The sequence below is a fragment of the Zeus faber genome (genome assembly GCF_960531495.2).
Source record: "Zeus faber genome assembly, chromosome: 17".
In the NCBI taxonomy this organism is placed as follows: Eukaryota; Metazoa; Chordata; class Actinopteri; order Zeiformes; family Zeidae; genus Zeus; species Zeus faber.
Window position 1 is genome coordinate 7,943,158 of NC_137204.1, and position 19,833 is coordinate 7,962,990.

Sequence of the window (19,833 nt, forward strand, 5' to 3'; positions counted from 1 at the left end):
CCAAGTTTCCCATGAACGCAGCATTGCTTCCTGTTTGGAAACCTGTTTCTAAATGCAAGTGTAAACATTAAAACATGGATGGATTTATAATGCCTAGTTTGCTGAGTAACTTTAAAGTAGTGTAAAACAGAAAAATACAGGATAAATAATCAATCATTTTGGTTTATTATACTTGTTTAAAAATTGGGACACATCGGCTGCATAACTGCCGATCCCGATGTGGTAAAAAATAAAAGTCAAATAATGGCCTGGCCATTATTTGACTTTTTTTTCGGGCTCTGAACTGATCTCCCTCAGGCAAATGCAGCGGGATCCTTGTCTTGTAGGAATGAGATTGAATAGAGGTATGAGTCGAGAACACACTCTACTTTGGAATGTGTATTCTCAGCTGTGGAGCCAAAACAACATAATATATCTATTCTCAATAGCATGTGAATATGCTTGTGTTTCTGAACAAGAATGCCTCATTAAGTCATGAATAATAGATTTATTTTTGTGCTTTGCCGACTTTGCAGAACAATCATCCAGGAAACATAAAGAAATCATGCGCTACTCTGCAAAATATATGCCCCCTCTCTCACTTTTTTTTTTCAAGCTGCTATTCCCAAAATATATTGGAAACGTCTGTTGTCTGGGGAATAGGAACTGAGACACATAGAATACAAACAATCTTTGATGTTCAGTGACCTGTCATTACCATTTTAGTTTTCAGGGACTATTGTAGCATACCCTATAATAATATTAAATAGCATATCAACTTACACATATCTGTCAAAACATAAATCTAAACATAAGGCAGGGCGAGTGAACTTAATCTTGGTCCCCAAACCATGACCAATAAAAAATATATACAATACTACTGAATATCAGGGAATTTTGAGGGATCGAGCCAGCCATATTCTAACTGGATTTTCATGCATTATTTCCTGCAGCCTGCACCATAATTCCATGCCGCGCAGAGTTTCAGTTAGAAAGAATTGTTGCTGGCCAACGTGTCCTGAAAGATTTTAATTTCCCAGACAAATGGGAGAGATTCCAGTCAAATATTATCTGTATTTATTGAGCTTAAACAATTGATAAGTAGTCTATATAGAGAATGACATCCTGAAGGCATGTAGATGTATAATATTTTTTATTGAACATTAAAAATATAATAAGTCCCGTCAGTTAACAGTTTTTTAAAATTAAAAAAATAAATATTACGAATGTTACTACTTGAAATCAAATCATTTCTGTTCGTGAACAATGAGCAACAAGTGCAGCCATATTTTGTTGGCCCCATTCGGTGTATCTCAATTTGCAAAATTTAGAGCATCTAGATTTCGAAAAGCATTATTTTAGAATGTCGCAGAAGGTGCCCTCGTCTTAGTCGTCTAGCGTCAGAAATAGGGTAAAATCTCAACCATGGAGTTGAAATTGTGGTTAATCTCTTAACGAGACTTTGACCAATTATTGTATTGCTTGGTCCAGCCTAATCGTTTACTCATTTTGTCAGAGTAGCTTAGCTTTGGATGAAAAGGATATAAAGGAGACCTACAGTATGATATATTGTTGACCACTGACACATGAAAATATGGTGATGCAAATTTCAGCTCATATCGCCCACCTTTAGCAATTTATTTCAAGTGAAATCAGAAAAGGGTGAAGTCAGTGTGAATAACATGGGACAGGACCTATCAGTTCTAATGTACATCTGTGTGTTCCGCTTACACTAATGATTTCCCTGCTTCTATGACCCACTTAGAACATCTGTCTCTCTTTCTCACATTCCAGCTCTAGCTCTGTCAACAGATATGTTCACAAAGCCAAATCCTTGCTCTAATTGAGTGCCCGCTGCTTGAAAGAATAACTGTCTAGCAGCATCCGCTGCAGAAGCAGCACACTGAGCGTAAGATCAGGCATTCCCTTCCTTCCATATTTCTTTTGTTTTGGAAGCAAATTGTATTTCAGTGTTTGTTTGGGGTTTTTTTTTTTTTTTTTTTTTTACAAATTAGTGTTCATCTCGAAACACGGTCAACAGACTATCTGGATATTATTAGAAGATTAGCAAACAGAGGGAGTATGGATGCATCCCTCATCCTTGATATGCATATCCTCAAAACTTTAATTTAGACAGCATGATACAGAATCAAACATTGGAGGGAATAACCTAGATTCTTTTCGATGCACAATTATCCGTTGTCATGCTGCTCAGCTTTGTAAAAGGTGGTCTTGACGACATCTTGAAAGCTGTGCTGTTATGTTATTCGGAGAACGGTAACTAGGTGTCGTTTTGTGATTACTAGGAAAGATTGTACAATGATGTATTGAGAAGATATCTGCAATGCCACAATTAATTGTCAGAAGCTAAGATTAAGATTCTTAATTCTCTGATATGTTCTCCAGTCCAAGTGTCGATGATGCAGAATTGAAGTACAGTAAATAACGTTTTTACTTTCTTAGACTTGAAATTAAATGTATTGGAATTTTAAGAAAATACCTGAAAACTATGCATTTTCACTATTTCTCAGGTCCTGTAACAGCAGATTGCTGGTACTTGTGAGATGTATCTCATCATGTTTACTTCTGCATTTCTGAACACATACTTTCAAGGACTAATTGGTAATATTATATTCTTCGTTCCTCAAATTGACCCTGACATACTGTATGAGTAGGGGTTTCTAAATGGCATACACCTATTGCTGACATAAGGGCTGTATGGCACTTTTTTACATTTTTTTCTATGATTATTTTTTTCAGTCAGTGTGCATTACTATAACAGGATAAAAACGATAGAAGCTGTGGATCAAAAATGCACAGGGACTACTTTTCAATGAGGCAATAAAAATAAGTGAAATCATAAATATATTATGTGTCAATTGTCCGCATCCGGACACGAACACAGCTCTCCATGCGCCGTGATCGCGGAGAGCTGTGCCCCGTTCCTCCAAATAGTTTCCGCCGCAAAATAGTCTAATTTTCGCATTGCACAGTCAAATCCGATTAAACTGACAAAACTCTGAGACGGGTACAGCCCTAGAAATAATTTTTAATAATCAGACACACAAAATAAATCCCCCATATGTTTAATGGACTGTCCCTCCCAGTAACGAGCAGAGCAACTGAAAAGCTTTGTTTCTCCAGAAGCCCTTGAACATGGCATGGAAGACAGTCAATGATTAAAACTAAACAATGATTATTTTGTTTATATTTCATATTACACACCGTACGCATTCCTGTAAGTTTCGCCTGCAAAAAAATTAAGAACAACCTTTTTTATTATATGCGGTGATGACGGTAATGAGATCAACCCCGCGGTGACATCGTCACAGCCCTGGCTGACATCACACTACAGCTGAGCTCGATTAGTCGATGGTCGAATGTTTGGTTGGAATGCTGTTAGTCGACCAAGATTGTTTGGTTGGGCGGTCCCCTTTTTTTCTTCCATTGTGTGCGCCTAAGGCCTGGCCGGCTTATTTATTTACCTCTTACTGCCTTGTATGTTCTTCGTGTATTGTTTCCCAGTTTCGTCACGAAGACCCTGCCAGACAAGCCATGTGCTTATAGATTATTTTATTCTAGAGTAATAGTTAAGTTATTTAATACATGTTTTCTTTACCAGACAGCAGCTTTTTTTATTGAGATATTTTATATTTCGTTGCACATAGTCCTATAGCCTTATTATACATAGCAGACCTTGATTCAAAGCATAACACATGAACATTTACTGACCGTTTGTTTCACTTAAATGACCTAAACTGGAAATGAATGGCCACTTTTAGGGCACCTATACATTCATCACTGCATTACAATTAATATTTGTGCTGTAATTTAACTAGGGCAGTTTTACTTGAACAATGGTGTTTTCCATAGCAAACTATTGGCCTAGCAATTTCATATATAGTCAAATCAAGTCAAATCTGTGTACATGATATAAATGGTACACATATATTTTCACATCCTGACTCAAGATTGAAATGGGGAATTCTGTGTTGACGAAATAATACTTCAGAAGTACTGCAACTAGTACTGAAGTACTAGTTTTCAAGCTTATTTGAATTTATTTAACATAAAATGTTTGTATTTTCTTTCCTTAGACAAACAAAGTTGTTGCTGTTGGATCTCTCACCTGCCATACACTGGGATCCAGGAGCTTAAGTCATAAATGACAAGGTAAGTCAGTCATCCTATGACCTTGGGGGCCGTAAAGCATCATATTAAATAACATGCAAGCTAAAGTTATGTTTGCTAGGTTGTATAGATTGGTCGTCCAAACTACATCTTAAGGTTCCCATGTTTTCACTTTCCTTTAAATGGTAATGGGATGCTGAGTTTAAATGACTCATACACAGCTTGTTTGGCTTGTGTATCATATCATATTAGCCTGCAGGAAAACCGGGTGGGGCACCCGTTCTTGTCAATAAGGTGGGTGTTGTGGATAACAACTCTCTCCAACCCTTATTATTCTCATTGAATTAGATGTGTTTAGATTACAGATGCACCGTGTGGTGTGGGGGTGGTGTGGTTTATGCAGCCACACCTGTCTTGGGTCTAGTATTTGGGCGCGGGATCAGTGGCTGTACGACTGTTGCTTGTTAGAGTAATCGACAAGCAACGAGTAACCCCCCCCCCCCACACACGCACACAGGAGAGGACCCTTGTCATGACATGCTTTACACCTGCTACCGGCTTGTTCCACATTGCCCACTCTCTACAATAAAACTGGTACTTTTCAACCCCATGTCTCTCTGTGAGAACCTACTCTCAGTCAAACACATCTCAAAATAAATAAGTGCTCCAGGTTACTGGTCAGAGCTTTTTTGTACAAATAAAATCCAGCTTTGCTTGGATCGGATCGCCCTGTGGCAAATGCCCTGCGGCCCGGCACTGGTCCGCGGCCAGGAGGTCAGTAACCTGTGCATTGGGGAAAGCACCGAAGTCACTTGTCAGATTTTCGTAATAAGTAACCATATTTGTTTTCAAATTAAAGTTTAAAAATAAATAAATACATAAAAAGCAAACCGCGACTGTAATTTTTCTTTTTCCTTTTTCAAGCGACTTAAAGTTGTGTATTATAAGCGGTCTGTCCCTCTGCAATCACTCTCCCTCTGCGCGTGGGCGGGCTTGCGTGGAGAGTGTTCGAGAGGGGAGATGCAAACACTGGCATGGCTTTACGGAAGAAACAAGTTATATATTTCTCCTTTCTCTCACTCTTTCTCTTTGAAAACATATCGATACACCGCAGGATATCGGTATACTGCCCAGCCCTTGCACCACCTGGCACAGAATCTGATATATCTGACACCGGTAGGCCGATCAAGCTGAAAACTGGCCAAATCAGGTCACCAGCCGATCGATCAGTGCATCTCTAGTTTATATGAATTGGTCCTCATGGATGAGAAGGGCAGTCTGCCTCAGATGTGGCCCAAACAATAAATAATCAGAGAGCTTCCAGAGATGGAGAGAATATATCCTATAATACCAAAATGTGTCCTTTAATAATAAGAATTTAATCGATAACATTTCAAATTAAACAATTAGCTGAAGGGGGGGAGGGGGGATTATCCATATTGCTAGTCAGTGAACCATCCATCCATACCAGCTGTTATTTTAGGGCAAAAAAATGACGTAGGATTGCTTTCAGGAAATTCCTTTAAATATGCATTGCTACCTCCGATACAGCCTAACATGCTGGATCGTGTCTATGTACTAGAATTGAGCAGATTTACCAATAAATCGTCTATTGGCGATAGACTCCATCGATCATGATGACGACGATTTTTTTTCATCTGCGAGAAAAAATCAGCATTGAAACGGTGTAAGTGCAGTTTCCCCTGTTCTGAAACCGGAGCAGAGAGAGAGGGGGCAGAGGCCACAATTATTAAATTGTGGCTGCACTTTAACAGTTTTTTTAAGGAGTTGTTATTTATTCCGAGTGAACAATGTGAGTTTCATGTCAGAATCAAATCAAATATCACACAACATTGACTTGTATAATGCACCTTCCTGCCTGATTTAATCTTATCTTAATATCAATTTGGATCTAATATTCAAATGTAAATCTTATTTATTTGCTTTTTTTTTTAACAAGGGACTGTGTGCTCTAGGCAGCTGTGCTTCAAATTAAATGTCCAAGCCTCAGAGAGGCGAGTGTACACTGTGCAAAGAGGATTCCATTAAGGAAAGCTTAAACATTTTTTTAAATGTAGTTGGTGTTCTTTAGAATAAAGCCATGTGCATACAACATAAGTTTCAAAGTCGTCAGATCGCTATAATGTTCAGACTACACAACTTTCTGTCTTGTGGTTTGCACACTACATGACTGACCGGCTACAGGGGGTCACACATTACAACATCTTTCACCAGGAGGAATTTCCCAAGAGTCTGCCGGGTCTCCAAACCACGGTATGTCACAAAATCACATGCGAGAAGTGACACAGGAAGAATTTAAGTGAGAAATATATTAAAAACCTAGAGAAGAAAAGTAAAATAGGTTGTAGGGCTGTAGGGAATTTTGTCAGTCGCTATGATTTGCCTCTGATCTGGGGCTTTGCTCAGTGGTCTCCAAAACCTGTTGGCGAGTGGAAAATCAGGCCAAAATCGTCTAGTCGTAGTCTAAACTCTGCATCAGAATCAACGGATGTTTGCTGGTTTTTGTTACGGGAAGATCATGTACTATAAAGGAAGCAGAAGTTCCAAGCACCTCCGAAGAAAAGAGAAGAAGTTACCCCAGTTTCACCATAAACAAAAAATCAGAACCAGAAAAGATGCAGTTATTTGTTGAGACTGGGCAAATATTAGGAGTTTCAAGATTTAGAACTTCATCTCAAGCATTTAGACAACATTTCAGTCATGGATTGGAATGGTGAAAGTGCAGTGTGATCCCCTTGGGCCCATCTGTTTTTGTATTTTCTAGCAATTGATGTTGAATAGACGTCTATAGGCGTAGGCTAAAAACTTGGCTGAGTTTTGGTCCAAAAGTGAAAGTAAGATGGACAAAATTGCCATTTTTAAACATATTTCCAGCAATGATATTTCACTTTTATTAGGGTTTTTATTTTCTCCGATGGTTAGTTGTAGCAAAACAATAACAATCGCTACTAACATTGTTGATCATCTCGTTCCAATGGCACCGTCAAGGGGTGGGATATATTAGGCAGCAAGTGAACAGTCAGTTCTTGAAGTTGAAGTGTTGGACACAGGAAAAAAGGGCAAGTGTAAGGATAAGAGACGTGACAAGGACCAAATTGTGATGGCTAGACGACTGGGTCAGAGCACCTCCAAAACGACAGGTCTTGTGACGCGCGTGGTGAGTGAAGTCGAGCCCATCTTGTCCCATCCCACAGAAGAGCTACTGAAGCACAAATTTCTGAAAATGTTTATTGCTGACTATGATAGAAAGGTGTCAGAACACACAGTGCAGAAAACAGTCTGTGCCTCAATGATCGGAGCTGTTCTGGCGGCACAAGGGGGATCTGTTTTAATGTTGTGGCTGATCAATGTGTCTATGTCTACATCAGAGTTTCGGTTAGAAAAAGTTGGTGGTCAACGTGTCTATTTAAATTTCCTGGACAAATGGGAGCGATTCCGGTCAAATTGTCTGCGTTTTTTGAGCTTAAAAACAATTGATAAGCAGTCTATATAAAGAATGACATCATGAAGGCATGTAGAATATATGTATGTATAATATATTTTTATGTATGTATAATATATATTTTTTTATATTAAAAGTAAAATAAGTCCCGTCAGTTAACGCTATTTTAAAAATAAAAAAATATATATTACGAATGTTACTACTTGGAATCAAATAATTTCTGTTCGTGAACAATAAGTAACAAATACAGCCACTTTAATTAACATTTCAGTAAAATAAAATTTTGATCAAACCAAAAACAAAATAAACATGGCAAGTAGTTCCACATAAATAATAACGTTTGTGGTGTTGTCTGTGTTCATCGGGACGTCCTGTCAACATATTTTAAATAATTAATATTTTCGTCTGCTTTGGGTCGGAACTGGAGTATCCAAAAAGAGTGTTTACAAGGCAACCTGTTCACGAGGGAGGGGGCTGGGCTTAGTTATATCAATAAACGTGATTGGTCAGAGGTGAAACTTTCAGATCAGCTTTAGATTGTCTAAACTGATTGGCTTCCCGTTTCAACTTGTGAGTGCAGAAATGAACCGATCTACAGACTTTTTTTTTTATGGATATGACCCCCCCCCCCCAAGCACTAATTCAAACTGTGCTTGGATGGAATTATTGTCACCGGACATTATGACCGGATGGATTTAAATATGTTGGACTTGAACCGGTTTTTCCGGGCAAAACTGTGTGTGTGTGTGTGTGTGTGTGTGTGTGTGTGTGTGTGTGTGTGTGTGTGTGTGTGTGTGTGTGTGTGTGTGTGTGTGTGTGTGTGTGTGTGTGTGTGTGTGTGTGTGTGTGTGTGTGTGTGTGTGTGTGTGTGTGTCATTGATAATAACAATATTTATTTTCCTGTTCTTCCAAGTAATTCAAATCGCACAAACACAAGCCATTACAATATTCTCATATTGAAATGACCTCAAACTACAACCCCTCCTTTCGGGCTCGGCAATGTGTAGATACAGCAACAAACAACAAAAGAATAATCAATATCTTATCATATCTATGATAAATTATCACCCAAACAAAAAGCATCAGCTACATTCGGGTAAGGCTCTTTTATTTTTTTACACCATTCAGCCATTAAGTGTACCTCATGGGTTGCACCCTAATGAGGTGTTTTTATCGATTGGATCTTGATCTGTTATCTTGATTAAAACATGAGTTAAGTTAACCTTCACTGGGATTTTGATGATTTTCCTGTCATAATAGAGCGTCACGTTATAGCTGGGCTTACTGCTGTCTTGGCTAGGGCTCTCTTTTAAAACTTGTTGAATTGCTATAGTTTACATACAAGCTGCTTAGGCCATATATAATCTGTCTGAAACCCTGTTTACCTCTGAGTTTAACGGCGCTGTATGTTAAACACCAAATACACAACTGATTTTTGGATCCAATTAGGCTTTCCCAGCCAGTGTTTCAACTGACATTGAAGTATTGAGAAAACATGGTTCACTGTTGTCTGTAATATTCAATGGAAGCAGCATTTGCCGGGCTCAGAGCAAGAAGACTAATAAGGGATGCTATCTTGTGGATAGTTATAAACCTTGTCTTTTTTTAGTCAAACTGTAGTCACTCACAATGATGAGATAAAACATGAAATTAAACATCCAATATAATCAAGAAATATTTTGATGTACCTTGGTCAAGGAGAATTAACAATATGCTGAGAAAATAAACATTTCACATGCGGCACATCCTATACCATGTAGGCTGTAGCCAGTTTTTGAAAGGAAACAGTACATCTTACAAATTAGATATAAATCGCTTTCTGAAGAAAATGTTTGTACTTGCTTGTTGAACAAAAACGCACGGCACTATATTTCCTTAAAGTATACAGCATTATCTACGGAAAGTGTACTGTACCCTCTCCTGGTTTGTTTTGACCAGGTCATAGCAGACATACTGCTCCTATTGGTCAAAAATCACACCTTGTGCATTTTACTGTGACGTGCAAAAATTGCTGATGATCTGTATCAACATTTTGGATTATTAATGCACATTTTTTTTTCCAGTATAAATCAGGGCTTTTCACAAGGATATGGAGCAGTGAGCTAGAGGTGTCCGGGGGCATTCCATCATCTACACTGATGTTAATTATTGCATATTTTAATGAGTTTGCCTACCTGAATTAGGCTTCTTGTGCGTTGAAGCCCACACAGTCTGTGAATATCTATTAATATTTAAAACCATGACTATTCTTAACTGATCAGAGATTTTGTAATTAAAAATCATCAGACCTTATTTATTTGTTTATTGACACCTTCACTGTAAGGTTTATCAAGACATGCCACAATGATTAATTTATTGTTTTACTAGAAACATAAATGCACTTTTGTTAAACGAAAATAAACAAGGTTATTTCATGGGCAACATTTATTTATTTATAAAATAAACCTATGGCAAAAATAACTTAAATAACAAGTAGTACATTAAGTAAGTATATTTTTCAAGTTAGTTTCGGAGACTTTATGACTACCGCTTTAAAGCAAATATCCGCCATGATCCGACAGATCCCGTTCCAGAGGAGAGGAGTGATTTGGCACTCGCTTACACGCTGTTCTGGTCTGCCACTTTCTGGATGCTGTTTTGAGCAGTTGGCAGTATGCATTAGCAGTTAGCCGTCACTGAGCGTGAATGCATGGTGCGTGTAAATAAAATAATTTTTCTTATTCATTACATATCAGGGAGTCTCTTGCGACATGTTTATCGTGCATGCCCCCCCCCCCCACACCTTTTTAGGAAGAACCTTCGCAATCTCCATAGGTAACGACTCATCCTCTACAGCTGAATTTACCTGTGGTGTACCGCAAGGTTCCATTTTAGGTCCAGTATTATTTTTTTAATCGGTGTGCTACCTCTTGGCCAAATTATCCAAAGACACAATGTCTCTTTCCATTGCTACGCAGACAATACCTCTGAGACCTGGTGACCCAAACAGACTACCTGCTGTTGTGGATTGTCTCAGTGATATCAACTGTTGGATGGCACAGATACTTCTTCAACTCAATAATTCAAAATCAGAAATCATACTGTTCACTCCACCAAATTCTACCAGTCATATTGAGTGACCTTGGCACCCTGTCCACAAATATTACATCTGTTGCCAGAAACTTGGGAGTACTGTTTGACTCTTACCTAAACTTTGAACAACAAATCAAAAAAAATTATCCAGTCCTGCTTCCTTCAACTGAGAACCATTTCAAGAATCAAACCAATACTACCACACAGTGACCTGGAAAAAGTAATCCACGCCGTCATTTTCTCACGATTAGACTGCTGTAACTCCCTCCTTTCTGGCATCAACCAAAAGTCACTCTCTCGCCTCCAACTAGTTCAGAACGCAGCAGCGCGGCTTTTTACCGGTTCCAGAAGACATCACATCACCGCAATCTTGGTTTCTCTCCATTGGCTCCCTGTTCCGTTCAGAATCGCTTTTAAGATTTTTCTGATCACTTTTATAGCGCGTCTGGGTCTGACTCCAAGCTACATAACAAGATATGTGAACCCCATATGAGCCAGTACGCAGCCTTAGATACTGGCTGTTCCAAAGTCTAGACTTAAAACTAAAGGTGACCGTGTCTTTTCTGTCAGCCCCCCTCGGCTTTGGAACAGCCTGCCTGAGGAGATAGGGCTGGCTGAGTCAGTGACTTCTTTTAAATCACTTCTCAAAACCCATTTTTATGGATCTGCTTTTATGTGATGTTGCCCCCTTTCTTTATCTATTTTATTTTTTCCTTTTTTGTTTATTTATATTTTTTCCTTTTATTTATATTTCTTATTATCAGATGGTATCTACTTTTTGTCTCTCTATCCGCTTTTACATTTAAATGAATTTATTTAATTGCTGTTTATTAATTTTCCTTTGCCTTTTAATTTCAAGCTCTGAACACTGCTTTTATTTCTCTGTCAAAGCACTTTGTAAACTCGGTTTTTAATGGTGCTTTATAAATAAAGATATTATTCTTATTACCGGCACTAATGCATCTTACAGATGGCACTGCTGTAAAAGCACAATATAAATAAAGATAATTCATTCATTCATTAATCCCATAAATGTCTAAAGGTCTCCATAAACTTCAGTAGACTTTTCAATACTTAATGGACAATCGTCAAGTTTCTGCCACCGGTGTTTTCCAAGGCAACCTGTTTAATGAGGAGGCCCCTGTCTGTGCAATCAATGCAATTCCTAATGTGTTAAGAACTGAAGACAACTCTCTACTCAGCAGGACACTAGGATGCAACCTCTTAGTTGAGCGCATGCACACACATTCCTATAGAGCATGTTGGGGCGGGACGCTGATACAGATATCATCACGCTCGCATTGTTTTGAAGCAGACGCTAGTGGTCATAAATGTACACGCATAGAAAATCACAACTTGTTAATCAAAACTCTTTTATTAGAATCAAAAATGAATATAATAAAGTAGCCGGCTAGACTTACATGAGTAGTCAGCTGTTGTGGAAAGCTCTTGTAAATGTGGCATTTAAATGTTCCCCTCCATGCACTTTATTGGCAGTTCCCATTTGGGAGATTCATCATGTTTCTTTTATTTTCTTCAAACAGGTTCATGGAATACAGCTTACTGAGACTGTGAAAAGTTGTCCAAATGCAATGGATATGGAGTAGAATCTTGAATATTCATTTGAGCAAGTGGTTGTATCACATGTTAAAATTACAATTACATGCAGTCCAATTACATGCCTTTTTTTAAACGTGGCTAACCTTGGCCATATCTAACATTTGGCTCGATGTTGGTATGTCAGTGTTGGTAACATTCTACACATTCCTAGTGACTTCATTATTATGTATCTTTGTAATACATACAGTTACATCATTTTAACCTTACTCATGGTAGCTAAACTACTACACAATGTAATTTTCAGTCTTACTGATTTTGACTCTGTAATTTCTCGATGAACGTGGTGTAATGCGTTATTTCACATTCTAAGCAGTGGCATCATTGAAACGGTTTGTTTTAGTACATAGTAAATCGTGAGGATTAAATAATGTCTTAAAATGTTGATCGATTGACCTTGTTTCTTCCAATGTTGATTGAAGAAGACATCCTGACCTGCACCGCATGGAGCTGCTAGTACATTTACACGTATATACACTTTATTTGTAAAAACTCTACTAATACTGGGGACTAATACTTAGCTCTTTACTTGGCATGGATTCTTCAAGATGTTGGAAACACTCTTTTGACATTCTGGTCCATGTTGATACGATTGCATCGCTCAATTACTGCAGATTTGTCAGCTGCACATTCATGCTGCAAATCTCAAAGTGTTTTATTGGATTCGGATCTGGTGACTGGGAAGACCACAGAAGAACATTGAACTCAGTCACGTTCATGAAACCAGTTGAAGACGATTTTTGCTTTGTGACATGATGCATTATCATGCTGGAAGTAGTAGTTAGAAGATGGGTAAATTGTGGCTATGAAGGTTGCACATAGTCACTCACAATACTCAAATAGACTGGCATTCAAGCAATGATTGACTGGTATTAATGGGCCTAAAGTGTGCCAATAAAAAATATTCCTACACTATTACACCACCAACAGCCTGGACCGTTAACACAAGGCAGGTTGGGTCCATGGATTCAAGTTGTTGCCGCCAAATTCTGACCCTACCGTCTTTGTGCCTCAGCAGAAATCGAGATTCATCAGACCAGGCTATGGTTTTCCAGTCTTCAACTTGGTGAGCCTGTGCGGGTGCAGCCTCAGCTTTCTGTTCTTGACTGACAGAAGTGAAACCCGACGTGGTCTTCTGCTGTTGTAGACCATCTGCCTCAAGGTTCCACGTGTTGTGCATTCTGAGATGTTTTTCTGCTCACCGCGATTGTACAGAGTGGTTATCTGAGTTACCGTAGCCTTCCTGTCAGCCCGAACCAGTCAGGCCATTCTCTGTTGACCTCTCTCATCAACAAGGTGTTTCTGTCTGCAGAACTGCTGTTCACTGGATGTTTTGAATTAACTCTAGAGAGTGTTGTGCATAAAAATCCCAGCAGATCCCAACAGAAATACTCAAACCAGCACGTCTGCCACCAACAATCATACCACGGTCGAAAACACATAATCACATTTTTTCCCCCATTCTAATGGTTGATGTGATTGTTAACTGAAGCTTCTTACCCGTATCTGCGTGATTTTATGTATTGCACTGCTGCCACACGATTAGGTGATTCGATAATTGCACAAATAAGTAGTTCTTCCTAATAAAGTGTTAAGTGAGGGTATCAAAGCAGGAATAATATTATTATTATGAAATATTATAATGCTTTGATTCCAGCAAGCACAATTATCCCTCTTAATCCAACATTAGATTACAGGGTCTAGATTACAGAGTCAAATACCAGAGTAGCATGGAATATCACTTCTGTGTAATAGTCTGCCGCTTTTAGTAAGAATATAATATACACTGGATAATACCACTGGAGAGGAGGCATCTTGTAGGTCTGTCGGTAAGATGTTCTCACAGAACATTTTTGATTCATTTCAAGGAGACCAACATTTTGAGTTGCAGTTTTGAATGGATTATTTTGGATTTTTCCCATGTGCATGTCTCGTATTTTGACAGTTACAGGACAAATGAATTCAGTCAAAGGGTGAGATGTTGTGTCGTATTAACGATCATTATCTTAAACTGGCAATTAAATTTTTATAGTTACACTGTTGTTAATTTCTTTATGGGCTTTTCCATTCTTCGGCATGGGTATTAGTAGATAAATATAGCTGCAGGCAGCAATACACAGGGTCCAGGTTAGAAATGTAATGTACATATTTCAGGTTTTGGAGGTTCCGAGGTTCCCGAATCTGTGCTCTGTGATCATATGCGAGGATGTTTGTAGCAAACCGAGGGACTCTATCCTACCATAGATTCTTTCTTTAATCACCGGGGGGGCCTCATCCTTGCCGCACGCTGCCTGGCCGGAGAGCGCTGTGGCAGGGGAGAGAGCGGAGGAAGCACCGGCGCTCCTGCTGCACAATTGTCTGTTTGTGTCACATGGTTGTTTCTCTGCTCTGTACGATTGGCTTTTCATGTCACATGTTTGAAGTGACGTACATACACAGATTTATGTATTTATGGAGGTTTACAAAGGTTGTCAAACTAACATAATTTTAGTTTTGACTTCTTTCCTTGGATTACATTTTCAATAAGTTACGTTTCCAAGAAATACGAAAACCTTTGTGGTATTTCTGTGAGTAATTGCCATATCACGGCTTCTAATTTTCCGATGCCTTCTTAGATCTTGAACGCATCACTCATTCGCTAAGTTCGGGGAACTCGATGTGGTCACGCGTTTCTGTGGATTAATGATTTTCTGGATTTTTCCATGAATCAGGCAAAGTAATGGGGACCAAAGAGATAAAATATAATTTAAACAGATCCACAGACATCTTCCAGTTAAGAAGGTTAATAAACACACACACATACACGCCTAGCTTGTAATCTTTAACCACAACAGAGCAAGGAGTCTACACCGCATGCTGGACACGGTGCGAATGTACATTCTGACCCATAACCTGCACATCTACATTTACGAACGTTGCCGTGTCGGTGATGCGGTGAAGTTGAACCACGAGATGTTTGTGGCGTAACAGTCCAAAGAGACGCCAACTGTGTTCGTAGCTTCTGTAATTGTTCTGTTCCAGATACTTTATGCCCTGTTCCAGATAGTTTGTCGTGTCGGTGACTCACGACCACCTGGATACTTTGGGTCAAATTTTGTCCATTTTTCATCTAGACTCTGCTCCGTATGTGGTTCGATTTGGATGAAAGTTGAACCGCGAGATATTTATGATGTCCCGGTTCAAACGAGACGTAAACCGCGTGCGTAGCTTCCGTCATTGTTCAGTTCCAGATGCTTTTAGCCCCTTTCCACATAGTTTGGCGTGTCGGTGACTCACGACCACTTAGATACTTTGGGTCAAATTTGGTCGGTTTGTCATCTAATCTCTGCTCTGTATGTGGATCGATTTAGATGAAAGTTGAACCACGAGATGTTTGCGACATCCCGGTTAAAACGAGACTTCCTCTGTTTCAGATAGTTTAAGCCCGAAATTCTTCAGACCTAAACTCGACAACTTCCAGATCTTCCAGACCTATGAATTGGAAAGTGGATAGGGTACTCTGGGCCATTTGCACTGTAAAGCACTGTCAACATCCCATGTAACTGATTTATGATCTATCTAATATATGTAAGAAGTCAAGGACTTAGGAGGGAACAGCACCCCGACTTTTCTCCAAATACCAGTGGCTTCATCTTTAGACATGGTGATCTTTAGACTGTGCTTATGAGTCGGGTTGGGAGACTTAAAGAACTGGCAGATCCTAATCTTCAGACTAGGTATGTCACATAAAATTATAGCTTTCAACTGTCACACAAATACTTAATTAACAATTGAATTCTCTTTTGTTCATTTTACGTCACTGTCGTAGTACAAGCCTATAATTTATGAATACACATCCACCTTATGAAGAAGAGCCATTTTATTGAGATTCAATATTGGAACACAAAAGTTGATTTGGAAAATGCCCCTACACATTCAATTTATTGAAACATTTCTAACATTGGCTCAAAATTCCTCTACAATTTAACTGAAACATGTGATTGTTGTTGTTTTTTGTGATGATTTTGTATGAGACTGGATCAGTTAACTACTATCATGCAATAGTTGTGACAGCTCTAGTTCAGACATGGGGCATAAGAAGGATTTGTATTTCAAAACCAAATCAATCTTTTCATAGGTTTTATTCTATGTTGAATGGGTTTGAGCCAATGCCTGTTGGGGGGGGGGCTTTTAATCAGGCTATTGACAACCCATGCTGCTTTCTGTTTCCTTGCTCAAGTTAGGTAACAGTTTTGTCATGGATAACCTTTAAATACGAGGAGCTGTTTGGTTCTTATTTATTTTTTAAACTCTCATTGTGTATACTGTCAGCTGAGGGGGGAAAAAAAGGTGAATGAACATAGACATTTTGAGAAGGTAAAGGGCATAATTAATGTCTTCAGCGCCACAAGATAAACAGTACTTCACAATGCCAGTGAATCTTTTAATATAACCTATATAAAACTTTTTGGTGGAAGTAAATTATTCATAATGTGCTAAACCTTTTTAAATTGTACATTTCCATTGATATGTAAGTGATTTAATGTAGTCAATAAATGATGTTGCATATAAAAATTTTATATTTTTAAATATTAAAATTGAGTTATAAGGCACCTGCATCTCCAAGCTTATAAAGAACACCTAATTCCTAAGGGTGCTGTGCGACGATTAAAGATTGTTCTTGTTCTTCTTCTGTTCTGTTCTTCTAATTCGGAATGCAAAACTGCAAAACCTTCACCAGTCGACACATGTTGCATGTGACATTTTCGAAATATAATATGTATCATACACTAGCAGTTGTAGTATACTGACTTATGTCTCCATAATACATTGGCTTATATATTATTTTTTTGTTAACCATGAAAAAAGAAAAGCAGGTTTATTTGTCTTTGCTTACAGACAATCCTTAAATACAGATCATTGTCTGCAGTCAGAACCAGATAATTAAACTACACTAAAGCAAAATATCAGTGAGTTGTGATAGCTTCAGTGCAGAGCACACTCTGCAGGACAATATTCTTAAGGACAAGGAATTTGTTCTTGCTCCAATTTGGAGTCAGCACCTATTTTCAGCTGAAGTAAACCTCACATCGTCTGCTCGTCTACTGCGCTCTTCTGCTCTGCCTCAGCCCTTACGTCAGCCTTCACGTCGGCATTCACACATCGGAAGTGGCTTCTAAGGCGACATTGTTGGTTCTTAGACAGTTGTGGTTGCCGTTATAAGAAAAATTAAACATGTCTGCAATTTCAGCATTTGCACGGATGCTAGAAGAAGGGCCACAAATCAACCCCGACTGACAGTAAGAGTAGAGACCAATGTGCCATAACTTTATATTTTGTTGTTTTGGCTTTTTGAAAATAGTTCCTCAAAGTGTGGAATTTGTTTATTAATCGAATTAAGTAAAGTTGTCATTACTATTAAAAGTATCAGATAGATATGGTGGATGCCAAATATAATCCAATATATTGTTATTCCACATTTCAAATTTGGTCCCTTTTCACAGTCCACATTTTTGGATTTAATCAAACGATTCCACCTCACATTTGTGTGCCCTACAATGGAGAGGTGTGCTGAGAGTTTCACAAGTAAAATTTGGAATGGTTGATTTTGAACAATTTCCCATATAAATTAAGTGAGCTGGGGTTAAAATACCATTTCTGTGAGACTGTATGTGATTGAAATATTATTTTTGATTAGCTATGGTGACTCCTCCAAATGATTTCTCTACAGATCCCTGTGTAACACCCTCCAAGGTTATTGCTAATATTCTATGGCTTTTAATATCCAACAGTCGCAAGCATTTTTGTCAGCAAATGGATATCTAAAATCAGCAAGTGATACATGCTAGAAGGTTGATATTGGCCACAATCACATTTAAAATTAATTTTGAATAGAATACATTCCATCTATAAGCATGCTGACATATACAAAGCAGCGAGGGCTGTGGCTTTCTTTCATAGGCATGGTGATCTTTAGACTGTGCTTGGGAAATGTCATTTATTTATTGCATTTTCTTATGTAGGAGGTCGGTGAAGCTAGAAGCATACTTTATGTGAATCTGGTGTTTGGGGAATTTGTATGTGCAAATGAGCCCTGTTTTGACCCAAATGGTGTGTCGCATTGAGTTTGCTCCCCATAAATCGTAAATCACAACTGTCAAACTGTCAAACTTTTTGCATACAAGATGTCTAGAACTGTTAAACAGGAAACAGAAGGTGGCCAATCACAATTTCCAAGTGCACTTAAATAAATATTCTCCAACATAAGTTGTGGATTTTGTTTTGCAGCATGCTGTTAGAGCAGAAATGGCACCATGCGATCTGGGGCAAATCACTGTCTGTCATAATCGCAATGATGATGACCTGACCCTCTTACATGGAACACTACCGACTGCTTTCTAATTTGTCATAGTGAACATATTTTTAATCTTTTTACAATGTTGGTAATCCCATCTAATATTCTCAGCTGCACAGTGCAACAAAGGCTTACTTTCTTTACATAATGCTCCCACTATTCCTCACAACACACTCATAATACGACAGCATGTGGTGCTTGCCCACGTTAGCTGTGGGCTGAAGTAGTACCATTGGGCCAATAATGAGTATCTGCATGAAATTAATTCCATTCATTCCAAGCGTTTTATAAAACAGTGAATCTATTCAACATGTTGCATTTATTTAAAAATCAGAAGTAGCTCGGCATTTGAGGGTCGCTCATGTAAAATCAGTGAAGTGTCCAGTCCTTGGCGGCTTCCATGGCGGCCTTTTGCTTGGTGTATGAATGTGTATCTATGAGCAGCCCATGAGAGGTTATTTAAATGCAGTTTATTTACCTTTTTGAAAATTCTCATTGTTGATTTGTCATTGAAAATTGAATATTTTACTTAAATATAGCTTGGCATGATGAACCCTAAATGGTGAAGTAGGGGGTTGATTCTCGTGAATAAGATCTGGGAATAAAGATCCAACTGTGTGTATGGTTCCAAGCCTGTGATGTAGGTCAACACATGAACAGTCACTAAGCACCTTGAGATGGCTTCATATGCTGCTGCACATTGAGGTTACCTTATCACTGTGTATCAATCTCACGGGGATCCATGACATCTCAATAACCTCCGACTGCATTCATTTTCCTGGGAGCGATGAGTGTCTAAAGAAATAATGTGGGAATGATTCATCAGAGTAATTATGCCAGGCATTTCAAAGGGAATTAAACTGACAGCAATAAGCCGTTGTGCCTGATAGTATAAATGCTTTCACTGGAAAAATATAAGGGTGTAGGGCTTGGTTTTAGCCAGGACCTCACGATCAGTTCATATCATGATACGTTGTAATACGATAAATATTGAGATACATTGCAATAGTTAATTAACTGAAAATTTTAAAATAGACCTAAAAATCCGCTGCGTAGTATCGAGATACGGGAAGTTTTGCGATACGTTAAGTATAGCAATTAAATTTATGTCACAATAATTTTAAGTAAGATAAAATCTATAATGACAATTAGAATTGAAGTCATACCCCTAAAATGAGAAGCAAGAAGTGAATCAGTTTAACCCAAAGCTTTTTTTTTATTTATTTGATCCAGTTGT

The 19,833-nt window shown here is 38.4% G+C and overlaps 1 protein-coding gene across 1 annotated transcript in view; it reads left to right on the forward strand.

The window, feature by feature from the left end:
• erbin (erbb2 interacting protein) overlaps positions 1 to 19,833 on the forward strand; it is a 62,986-nt gene that overhangs the window by 10,939 nt on the left and 32,214 nt on the right. Inside the window, exon 2 of the mRNA XM_080017791.1 lies at positions 4,077 to 4,152. The gene's annotated coding sequence lies outside the window, so the exon portion shown is untranslated. The remainder of the gene's footprint in view (positions 1 to 4,076; positions 4,153 to 19,833) is intronic.